The following is a 12,642-nucleotide window of genomic DNA, read 5'->3' on the forward strand; positions in this document are numbered from 1 at the left end:
TTACATATTCATTGGACAGAAATTCTTAATGTAATCAAAATCATAATTTTTTTACCTTATAAGTTATGCTCTCGAAGTTTAAGAAAACCTTCATCACTACTTATCAGAAAAACAGTCTCTATTAATTATAAAACTACCTTTTATATTTCTGATAAAAACAGGCTCTGTTCTGTGCATTACGGAACTACCTTTTACATTTAGTTTTCATCCATCTCGAAACTTCCATTGTTCAGCTTTGCGCAGTGGCAGTATCGTAGCCAATGAGGTTTATCCGAGGCGCGATTATTGCTAATTGAAACTTCCATTGTTGGTGGTGAGGACCCAGTTCTGCTTTTCTTCAGCACCATGCATTAAGCAGTGGGTCTTTCCCCCATTGCTTTGTGATGTTACCTTTGGCGTGTAAGATCCCACACATCCATCAGAGTGGCTTTGAACTCTATTCTGTTGCATAAGTTTGTCCTTTTTAAGGAGATATCTGGTGTTTGTTTTTTCCTAACTAATTGATTCTTTTAGAAAGTATTTTCCATATTAAAGGCCCTGTTTCTTCTCAAGGAACTAGTTTATGTGTGTATTAAACCAGAATAACCTCCTTGCTTTCACTGTTTAGGCATTTCAGCCCACAGTGATCTTGTCCTCTGAACTCGCAATGCTCCTTTTCTGTTACCCTCACTTCACTTCTGTTAAAATTTTACATTAACTTTTTTTTAAATTTTTATTTATTTATTTTTTTTAAAGATTTTATTTATTTATTTGACAGAGAGAGATCACAAGTAGACGGAGAGGCAGGCAGAGAGAGAGGAGGAAGCAGGCTCCCTGCTGAGCAGAGAGCCTGATGCGGGACTCGATCCCAGGACCCTGAGATCATGACCTGAGCCGAAGGCAGCGGCCTAACCCACTGAGCCACCCAGGCGCCCTAACTTTTTTTTTTTTTTAAAGATTTTATTTATTTATTTGACAGACAGAGATCACAGGTAGGCAGAGAGGCAGGCAGAGAGAGAGGGGGAAGCAAGCTCTCTGCCGAGCAGAGAGCCCGATACGGGGCTTGATCCCAGGACCCTGGGATCATGACCTGAGCCGAAGGCAGAGGCTTTAACCCACTGAGCCACCCAGGCACCCCAACTTTTATTTTAATATAAAAAATGTTATTTGGGGGAGAGAGAGCTTGCACGAGCAGGTGGTAGGGGGTGGTGGGGAGACAGAAGCAGACTCCTGCCAAGCAGGGAGCCCAAGGTGGTTCTTGATCCCAGGACCCCAAGATCATGACCTGGGTCAAAGGCAGCCGCTTAACTGACTGACCCACCCTCGCACTCCCTTTTATTAACTTTTATTTCCTGTGTTGTTATTTAACTTTTCACGTGCTTTGACATATTCCATCTAAATTATAAACTTGCAAAAGGCAAGGATAGCTTACACATCTTTGCGCCTATCGTAGTTGTAGCTAGCTAGCATAGAATCTGTAACCACTGGACTTTACATAAGTACTTTTGATTTGACGGGTGTGTGTCTCCTTAAAAGAACCATAAGCATATATAGGCAGGGACTGACTGACGAAGGACAGAGCACAAATATACATTGTCAACACGCACTGACTGAATATAGCCATATCTGCTGTGGCAGGATTTTTCCACCATTATACTTTTGTTACATCTCAGTTTCTCCATATTAAAAAAGTTTTAATTTACCAATTCTTTTTTCTTCCCCTTTATTTTTAGTAATTGCATTTTATTTAGTTTTCCTTAATGAACCAAGCGAAAAGCAGTTGTGGTAAATAAATCATGTGCAAGGGAAAACAATACATTCTAATTAGGATTCCATTATCATTGAATTAGGCATTCCATTATTGAATTGGTGTCTCTGGCTTCTCCTGGTCTCTGACTAATCCTGAAACAAATTCTTCTTTGTGGGCAAATATTAGCCTATAATAATTAGAGTATTCATCTAAGCTAAGGCTTTTCATTAAATCTCTTTCTGATTAAGATAGCTTCCCAAGTACAGACTGATTTAATTTAATATGATTTATCCACTTGTGTATCGGGGTCTGGTGGAAATTGTTTTTAACATGAGAGGATTAGGAATATTAAGATCATCTTGATGTTCACAGATCTTTCAAAGTATTTAAGGCCTTGCTGTTTGATTTGTTCTGTCCGCCTAGGTCTGATGTCCCTGCTAATAAATTTTTGTGTGTCACAAGTGCGGTAACGGGCGACCACTGAAAATAGTACACTGATTCTATTTTGCATTAAAATATTGAGCTTAGACTTAGGACACTGTTGTGTTACTTAAGTTTGGGAATCAGTTTTCATGCCAAGTAGCTGGTTCAACATATCAAATGTACCTTTTCTGTTTTACCAGAACTTCAGGGTAACTAATTAGAAATAGGCAGACCATTGATACGTACCCTTAATGAAGGTGGACATGGCCTTGAATGCAGCTTGTTTTATCTACTTGGTCTTCTTGCTGCTTCCTCACCTTTTACCTTTCTTCAGCTTTTCCTCTAGTTTTCAATGAAGGATATTTAATAGATATTAATTTTGAATTTAGTTTTGTTTGGGGTTTTTCTTCTTAACGATTTTCCTCCAACATTCCCCCATACTTTATTCAAGTCTAACCTCACCACTCACTCTTACACTTTTAAAACCTCTTTCTTCTGATCCCTTTGTCTAACTTACCTTTATTTGTGTTATTTTACTTCTTCCTCCTTTCCTGGTATGTGAGCAGGAAAAAGTCTGCACTGTTGTCTGCATGTGAATAGGATTACAGATATAGGAACTAATCAGAGGGAGCCAAAGCATAGAATCTAATTCATTGCCATCAAAAAAAAAAAAAAAATCCTGAAAATATGGTCGCTTTTGATGTTATCAAGAAAGTCCATTATGAGGCAAACTAAGTGATTTTTTTTATTTAATTTATTTTTTTATTTATTCAAGAGAGAGAGAGAGTGAGAGAGCATGAGAGGAGACAGAAAAGCAGACTCCCCATGGAGCTGGGAGCCTGATGTGGGACTCGATCCCAGGACTCCAGGATCATGACCTGAGCCGAAGGCAGTAGCTTAACCAACTGAGCCACCCAGGTGCCCCGATTTTTTTTTTTTTAAGGTTTTTTTTTTTTTTTTTTTGACAGAGACAAAGTGAGAGAGGGAACACAAGCAGGGCGAGTGGGAGAGGGAAAAGCAGGCTCCCAGCTCAGCAGGGAGCCTGATGTAGGACTTTATCCCAGGACCCAGGGATCACTACCCTGAGCCAAAGGCAGACGCTTAACCACTGAGCCACCCAGGTGCCCCCAAACTAAATGATTTGTTCTGATCACAATTTCATTCCAGTTTTTGGAAATCCTGGGCTGGGGTAGCAGAGAATGAAAGAGAATGTGTGTATACCCAGTGTCATTGGAGGGAGAGAGGGAGTGCCATGAGAGGAAAGACAGACATTCCACACCCTGAGCTTTCTGAGGTCCCATTTCCAGCCTGTCCCTTCAGCCCTCAGTATCCTGACAGAGTGGCTGATTCCTCCCCTTCCTCTCCCCTCACTCTGCCCCACTGAGCTCTTCCCCCATTTATAAATAGTGGCAAGGAGGAACCCAAATCAGTAGGGAGAAGGATGATGGGAGGTGTTTTGGAGTCAGGACTGGAAGCTGCGGCGTCTCAGACCAAGTCTGGCTAAGAATCTTCACAGAGTCTGGGCATGGTTTAAGCAGCTGTGAGCTGTGCAGCAGCCGCAAAGGGGTCCGCTCGTCTGAGTCAGCGGAGGGAGACAGTTGATGCAGCGTTCGGCAGACCACGTGAGCCAATGGAATGATAAACAGTAAGTGCTGAAATACTCTGGTCATTTGCAAAGTACACCGCCTCACCTCACCCCACCCCACCCCCGGAAAAGGTCAAAGTAGAAACAGAGCGCCCTCTAAGTAAGGCAGCAAGTACTAGTTCAGGAGAACAGCAGCACCGAGGGAATTGCTGGCTCTTGGAGTTCTCAAGCTCGTGGGAACCCCATGTTTCTCACGGACAGAGAGAAGAATGATAGTTGAGAATTACATGGCTTTGAGGAGGTTGGTGCTTCTATTTCAAGACCTATTTTGAGAATTGACTAGGAAACAAATGCTTCTACGATAATACCTCATTTAATGAAGAGTCGGCATTCCAGCATGCTTAACGAAGGGTCTTTTGTTATAAGAGAGAAATGATACAGAAAGCACTCAGCACTGCATTCCGAATTTTGGGAAAGAATTTCAGTTTAAAAACAGTATTTAACGTGGTAAAATATGCCATCAGCTAGAAAATATTTACATGGGTGTTTGAAGATAGTGGGAGAGGAGTGTATCAAACTCCCTCAGCTCTTCAAAGGTGTAGTCGGCACCTGTCCACACTGGATAGACTCTCTAGGTTCCTATCCTTGTGGCACCTTGTACGATTCCTGCTGTTGGTCACTTTTCTCCCTTGACCTATTGTTACCACACTCATGACCTTGACTTCCCAATATATCACTTGAAACCTTTCATTATCTCATGATAATGAGATCTGCCCAATAACTCATGATGAACTCAGGAACATCAGTGCTTTAACGATAAGATAGCAGTGGTTGCACAGAGGTAGAGGATGGCTGGAACACAGAGTGTATGAGGCCTAATAATGTCTGGCATTTGCAGAAGAACAGAAGCAGATTCCCGTATGCCTGCTCGCCTGAGGTCTGGAGGTCACAATACTCTCATCATCAGTCACAATACTCTCTAGCCATGGCCCCTCAGTGCCCCTCTCCTGTACTTGTGAGCAAAGGTTCTAGTCTCAGGCCTCTTCGAAGCAGAAATCTGCCAGAGAGGGAGAGAAAATTTCAAGCAGACTCCCCACTGAGCATGGAGCCCAATGCAGGGCTCCATTCTAGAACCCTGAGATCAGGACCTGAGCCAAAATCAAGATTTGGCCACTTAACCAACTGAGCCACCCGGGTGCCCTGAAAGACTGCCATTTTCAGTGGGGTATGTGGTTCTCCCTGAAAAGGTGAATTTAACAGAAGAATATCTCAGGTACAAGAACAGCATAGGTCTTGAGATGGGAGTGTGTCTGGTGTGTTCAAAGAAGGACACAAAACTCAGTGTGGCTGGAGCAGAGGGAGGCAGGTACATTGTCATAGAGAAGGAGCGCCAGAAAAGTAACAGGTGACCAAGGAGTGTACAGCTTTGTGGAGCATGGAGCATGGTAAGGACTTGGATGTTCTCTCTGGGTGAGGTGGTCAGCCTTTGGGGTAAGGGGACGAAGGGGGTTAGAATGCAGGGACTAACATTATAAAAGGATTACTCTGTTTTCTACCATTATGTTGAAAAAGTCTGTAGGAGGGAGAGTGGGCAAACAGAAACCAGTTAGAAGGGTTATTGCAGTAAGCCGCGTGAGGGAGGTGGTGGCTTGAGGTAAAGTTGGTAAGGTGATAGGAATTGGCCGGGTCCTGGGTATACTCTAAGGTAGAACCAGCAGGACTTTCTGATGCATTGGGTGTGGAGCTTAAGGGAGGAAACAAGGATGACTGCAGGGTTGTTGGCCTCAACTGGAGGAAGGACAGCTTTGCCCTTGAGGCAAAGACTTTGGAAGGCACCAGTTTGGGGGGAATACCAGGAAGCAGTTCGGTTTAGGCCCCAATAGATTTGAGCTACTAATTAGATACTCAAGAAGAGATGTGAAGTTAGTAGTCCAAGATGTGAGTGCAAGGGAGGGAGACAGACCAGAGACACAGATTTGGGAGGCATCATACACATTTGGAATTTAAAGCTGTAAGTCACCTAGGGAAGGAGTGTGGAGAAAAAAGTAAAACCCAAGCCCTGAGGCACTCCTGTATTTAGAGATCAGCCTGCACAGGAGACTAGAGAGTGTCCAGTGAGGCTGGAAAGGCGCCAAGAGTAATTTGGGCAGGAAGCCAAGTAAAGAGGTCTTTCAAGGAGGGAGGAACTCTTTGGATTTGGTTCTATGAAGGCCACCAATGACCTTGATGAGAATGGTTTTGGTGGAGTGGTGAGAGCAGAAGCTGAACTGGCTTGGGTTTAAGAGAGGAATGAGAGAGGAGGGTTGAAGACAGTGAGTATAGACAAAAAGAAACTTAGCTGTGTAGGCAAGCAGAGAAATGAGCGGTAGCTGGGAGGAGATGTGCATGGAGTGAATGATGGGAGAAATTATGAGTTTCCTAATAAGTAAGAAAGGAATGACTGATGTAGAAGAGAGGGGAGTTTGCTGGAGCAGTATCATCGAGTAGACAAGAGAAGATAAGATCAAGCATATATATAGGGGAAGGGATTGGCCCTTAACACAAGTGTCATCATGCATACAAACAAAAGAAGGCAAAGTAAGTACATGGGCTTATGTGCAAGTAGGTGGATAGATAGAGTGGTAAGAGCCTGTGGAAGTTTCTTACTTGTTTTCAGAGAAATAGGATGAGAATGAGAGAGGGTGAGGAAGTAATGGAAGTTTGAGAGAAAAGCAAAGGCATTAAATACTCAAATCTGGGCAGGTAGAACACAGAGTGGTCTATGGAAACACATAGGATTGCCACGCAGTACTGGGGGCCCAGTTCTGGCCAATCAGTCATCTACCAAAGACTTCCACTAGTCTCTGTTCCCAGCCAAAAATCAAATCAAATGAGCCCACCGAAACATGGAGCTAATAGACTCAAGTGAATTTCTGGGTGAAGCAGGAGGCAGCAGACTCAAAAACCTTCGGCAGCCAGAGGGGTTACAGAAATGGGTGAAGTGAAAGGAGATAAAACTTTAAAAACAGAGCATCCCAGTTCCGTTTCATTTTTTGCTTTGGGGTGATACAATGGAGAACATTTACCAGTGAAAGAGTAGTGAATTAAATATCAGGGGGACAAAATCAGATTGCTTTCTGGCTAGGTCTGAAGACTAATTGAATGGTTAAGACTTGAAATCTACTCATAACAAAATGTAATCAGTCATTGATCATTGTGGAAAGGACTGAACAGAGACCTTCCCTGTGTCTTGGAGGAGGGAAGGGCACTAGTTACAGAGTAGGAACCTTCCTCCCAGCCTGCCCAGGCCCAGCCTCATTCATAGCCACTGTGTGCGAGAGTTCTCGAAGCTATGCAAGGTCATTTTGACACAGGTGTCACACCATGTGCACAGCCAAGAGAGAACACTGCTATTGAGTTGCTGTGGGATTGAAGGGACTGTTGTTTTGGTGGAGAAGGGAGTATTTGGGGTGGGGGGAGGTTACAGGGGATATGTTAAACTAGTTCCCAAGTGTTTTATAAGTTTGTGTCATAGTGTTAAAAGCAGAAGTATATCCTCCAAAATCTGAGCTATTAAGCAGATTAGATGCTATACTGTTACTATAATATTGAAAGGTACAAGGATGGGGGTGTGTGTGTGTGTGTGTGTGTGTGTGTGTGTGTGTTTCATCTGGTAAACTTGTTGTTGTGGTAATCTAATGAATTAGAGATACCTGCTTCTAAAATATTGCTCTCAAGACACATTGTCTTCCATTCGTCTTATCTTTATTCTTTTCTTTGTCAATCCTAATTGAATTATTTGTGATTTTTTCAGAGGCATGTTGATTTGATCTTTTTCCTTTCTGGATAGCAGCAAGAAAATACATTAGGTATTATTTGTGGACCTGAAGGAAACTAGGGTGGCAGGAATTTTTAAATGTCAGGTTGCACTTAAAGTAATCTTTTCATTAAGAAATTATATCTTGTATTAGCCAGGAAAGGAAAAGGTGGTACAAAACAATAAGGCAAAGCATATGGATATGTTCATGTTCATTTGAATGAATAGGAAAATGTCCTGCTTCCAACAAAACACTAATACCAAAAAAAAAAAAAAAAAAAAAAAAAAAAAAACCATTAAAAGTTAGTGCATGAGAATAAATTTGGGATGTGTTTCAAACTTTAAATACTTTGTTTTCTAACACTTTGGTTAGAATCCAACTAGCCTAAATAAAGCTCTATTTAGACTTTAGCAGATATTACAAATTTATGACATTATCAGTTTTAAGTATTTTTTAGGGCACATATTTGAGAAGCTTTAAAAAATAACAGCTTTTAGAGGTACAGTTTACTTGCTGTAAAATGCAAGCACACTTTAAGCGTACAATTAGATTCATTAGATAAATGCAGAGTCACATAACTACCATTATAGTCAAATTTAAAACATTCCAATACCCCAAAATTCTTTCATATGCCCTCCCCCCTTTACAGTCAGACATCTCCCCTGAACCCTAGTTGCTGGAAACTGCTTATCTGATTTCTGTCACTGGTTTTGCCTTTTCTAGAATTTTATATAAGCGGAATTAAGTAGTATATAGTCTCCTGTGTCTGGCTTCTTTCACTTGGCATTTATCAGTTTATCCCTTTTTACGGCTGAGTGGTATTCTGCTGTACGGACTATACCACAGTCTGTTTACCCATTCGTGGACTGACAGACATTTGGGTTTTTCCCCCAGTTTTAGAATATTATGTATAAAATTGCTATGAACATTTGTGTATAAGAATTTGTGTGGGCGGGGGCACCTGGGTGGCACAGTCATTTAAGTGTCTGCCTTTGGCTCAGGTCACAATCCTGAGGTCCTGGAATCGAGCCCTTCATTGGGCTTCCTGCTCAGTAAGGAACCTGCTTCTCCTTCTCCCTCTCTCCACAACTCTCCCTGCTTGTGCACATGCTCTCTCTCCCTCTCTCTCTTTCAGTATCTCTCTCTGTCCAAAAAAAAAAAAAAAAAAAAAATCTTAAAAAAAAAATTTGTGTGGGCTTATGTTTCCCTGGTTAGAAGGAGTGTGATGGTTAGGGCCCCGCCAGACTCTCTTCCCAAGTGGCCATACTCTCCTCCATTCCCATCAGTAGTACCGGAGAGCTCGTTGTTTGGCACCCTCACCAAAACCTTACCAAAAAAGCCTTTTTAATTCTGGCCATTCTATTAAATGCACTGTGGTATTTTATTGTGGTTTTAGTTTGTATTTCCCTAATAACCAAAGATGTGTGAGTAGCTTTTAAAAAATCTTTTTTTTTTTTTTTCCTGGTATGTAAAGGTATTGGGATTAACTGAGAAACCAGGCTGAATTAGAGGTCAGGCAGGCCACTCTCTTCAGTCCCACCAGCCTCATTGGGTCAGATGCATTGAGAAAGGATTTTCTTTGGTAAACTTAGGAGCCACTAGAGTTTTCAGGCAAAGTTGCAGTATTGGCAGAGCTGGTCTTTGCTTTCTTCCTCTCTTCCTTTGCTTTAAAATTTTTTCTGCCCAATCCCAGTCATTTTGTGCCCTCTCGCTGTCCGCTAATTATCTGAAATCATCCAGCAAGATCTTTTTTCAGTACCCCAAAGGAGAAATAAACTCTTTTCAATACCCTAATCAAATCTCCTTCTATAGGGAACCAAGGCAGTTACTGTTATAAGTAAGTCACTGTGTAATGTGAATTAGAGCAAACTATTTCACCTTAATTTAAAAATAACTGTAATAGACAACATTCACTAATCACTTACTAAGGATAACTTCAAATAATTCTCCCAGAGGTAGTGTATGTTTCCAAGACCACATGTTTAACAAGCAGTGTAATTAGGCAAAGAGCCCACCGTCTTACCTGATTCTAGAACCCGGGTCTTAAACACAATTCCCATGGCCTCCTCTGCTTAGAATCATCCCTATAACCCTGTGTTTTCCTGAGTGTGGTCCTCCAAGCCTCTCCATCAGATCAGACTCTCCTGGGGTGCCTGTTAAAAGGTGGATTTCTTGATCTCACCCATACACGCTAAATGACGATCTTTGGGAATGAAGCCTAGGACTCTTCATTTTCACCTGATTCCCCACGTGATTCTTAGACCACTAGAGGCGGAGAACCACTGCCATAGCCTCTCTTCCTTGACTAAGGAATGCATCTCTGCAGTTTGTAAGAGAAGTGCCATACAATTTTAACTCTGTGTTCTCTCTTCGGAGCCTGCAGTCAACCTATTCAGACAAACTAAAGTCTTCCTTTTCCATGAAGCTGTTTCTAACAGGTGACTTTGCTTTTTGTTCTCAAAATGCTACTTCCTAACTCAGAACTTGAATGAAACTAAGGAGAAAAGTTTTTTCTTCCCCAAAGTGAAGACTTAAAGAAAAGAAAAAACAAGGGCACCTGGCTCAGTCAGAGGAGCATGTGACTCTTGATCTGGGGGTCATTGGGTATAGAGATTACTTAAATAAAAATAAAACTTTAAAAGAAAAAATAATCCTTGACATTTGATATTTCTTAATGTATACTATATATTAGTTTCCTAGACCGCCATTAATAAAATCACACAAACGCCATGGCTTAAATAAACCTGAAACTTACTGTCTCACAGTTCTGGAAGCCTGAAACCCGGAATCAAGTACTGACAGGGTCACTCCTCACCCAGAGCTCTGCAGGAGAAATCTTTCTTTGTGCCGCCTGGTGTTCCTTGGCCTGTGGTTACATAATTCCATCTCTGTCTGCCTCCATCTTCGCATGAAAATCTCCATATCTCCTTTTCTGTCTCTAAGGGCATTCCCATTGGGCTTAAGTCTCGTCTGAACCCAGTATGATCTCATCTCAGTCCTTAATTACGTCTGCCAAGATGCCAGGACCCTATTTCTAAGTGAGGTTATGCTTGGAGTTCTGCTGGATCTGAGTTTTCAGGACGACACTGTTCATCCCACTACATATATTTATTTGCTTCCCTCATATATTGTTATTCTCCCAGTTTAAATTTCAGAATTGGTAGATGTTTATCCAGATGTTGACTCTCCTTATAAACTTTATTTTTATTGAAGTATAGTCGATACATAATGTTAGGTCAGTTTCGGGTGTACAAGCAGTGATCTGACAGCTCTGCCTTAAGCTGTGCTCACAAGTGTAGCTACAGCCCATCACCCTACAATTCTCTTATGGTACCACTGACGATATTCCCCGGGTGGCACCTTTTATTCCCATGACTTGATTCATTTCATACCTGGAAGTCTGTCGTCCAATTGCCTTCACCCATTTTGCCATCCTCTACTCCTGTTCCCTCTGGTAATCAATAGTTCTGTGTTTATGGGTATGTTTCTTTTTTGTTTGTTTCTTTATTCATTTGTTTTTGTTTTTTTAGAGTCCACATAAAAGTGAAGTCATATGTTTTTCTTTATTTCACTTAACATAATACACTCCGGGTCCATCCATGTTATCATAAAAGGCAAGATCTCATTTTTATGGCTGAATAATATTCCCTTGTGTATATAAATACACTACATCTTTATTCATTCATCTACTGATGGACACTTCGGTTGCTCCCATATCTTGGCCCTTGTATATAATACTGCAATAAACAGAGGTGCATATTACATTCTAAATTAGTATTTTCACTTTCTCTGGGTAAATATCCAGTAGTGGAATTACTGGATCATACGGTGTTTCTATTTTTGATTTTTTGAGGAGCCTTCATACTGTTTTCCACAGTGGCTGCACCAATTTATGTTCCCACCGTCAGAGCGTGAGAGTTCCTTTTTTTCTACATCTTCGCTAGTACTTGTTGCTTCTGTTTTTGATTTTAGCCATTTCCACCTGTGTGAGGTAAAATCTCATTGTAGTTTTGACTTGCATTTCCCTGGTGATGAGTGTGTTTGTAACGGACTTTAAACAGAAAGTCCAGTTATAGTTCCAGTGACTGTTTTTGTGCTGATTCATATGAATTGATCCCTAGGTGGAAACCATTTTCTCCTTCCCTCTACTTCCTGTCTTCTGATGACTGTTTCCAAAGAAAGCATCTGCTTAATACTGGATTTACCTTATTGGTGCCCAGTCCTGATTCCACCCCTTTGCTGCTCAAATGTGATATTTATTTACTAGACAACTGGGCTTGATTATCTTCCCTGATCTCTGCTTTCAGAGGAAGCTCCACAAAGCTTACTAGCAAATAAATTCACTGCTTAATATCTTAAGATTTCTTAATATCTCTTCCCTGCCCCCAGTACTCATTGATGCTTCGGAGAGTAGAGTATGGTTTTGAGAATTTGGTCAAGACTAAGGAAGTTCTGGTTGAAATTTGGAGAATATTTAGAAGAATCTTTGATTTCTCTCATCTAAGGCATAAAATACAGAGAAAGAACATTGTTACATGGAACATTCCCTTCCCCAATCAGTACTTGATTCTAGTAGACTCCGTAGGATGCAAGCAAATGAGTTTCCTGCCTGGCAGAGCATGCAGCAGGCCGCAGTTACTCAAGACCAAGAATGTAAGTCTACAGATGTAGATGCCACTGATGCGGTATTCTGATCGTTTAAAAAGGCATAGAGTACTTGGGTTAGCGTCCAGTTCTGTGTAATGTTACCATCTGTCTTTGAGCTTTATCCACATACAATTAAAAAAGTACAAAAAGGAAGACAACATGTGCCAAAAGGAAAAAAAAAAAAATTCACCTCTTTCGGCCAGAAGTATCAAAATGGTAGACAGTGTTATCAGTAGTTCAGCCTTCTTTGAAAGACAGCCTTCTGAACTACATAAAATCTATTTACTTTTTGCTATTTTCTTTTAAACTTCAGAAGATACTCCATATACTGTATAAGAATAGAGCCTACTGTTCTTCTGCCATCTTGGGAGAACCGGAGACTTCTGTTCTTTGGTTGAGCTACACACAGCCAGATTCTTTATCCTCTTGGTATATAGTCCTGTAAGCTAATCCCTACATCC

General features: G+C 41.3%; 1 protein-coding gene and 1 pseudogene across 3 annotated transcripts in view; both read left to right on the forward strand.

The window, feature by feature from the left end:
* Positions 1–12,642, forward strand: part of LCLAT1 (lysocardiolipin acyltransferase 1) — a 190,513-nt gene that overhangs the window by 160,932 nt on the left and 16,939 nt on the right. The gene's annotated exons all lie outside the window — the stretch shown is intronic.
* On the forward strand, positions 232–397 carry LOC125110107 (uncharacterized; annotated as a pseudogene).

This window comes from Lutra lutra, chromosome 9 (assembly GCF_902655055.1).
Source record: "Lutra lutra chromosome 9, mLutLut1.2, whole genome shotgun sequence".
Taxonomy (NCBI): domain Eukaryota; kingdom Metazoa; phylum Chordata; class Mammalia; order Carnivora; family Mustelidae; genus Lutra; species Lutra lutra.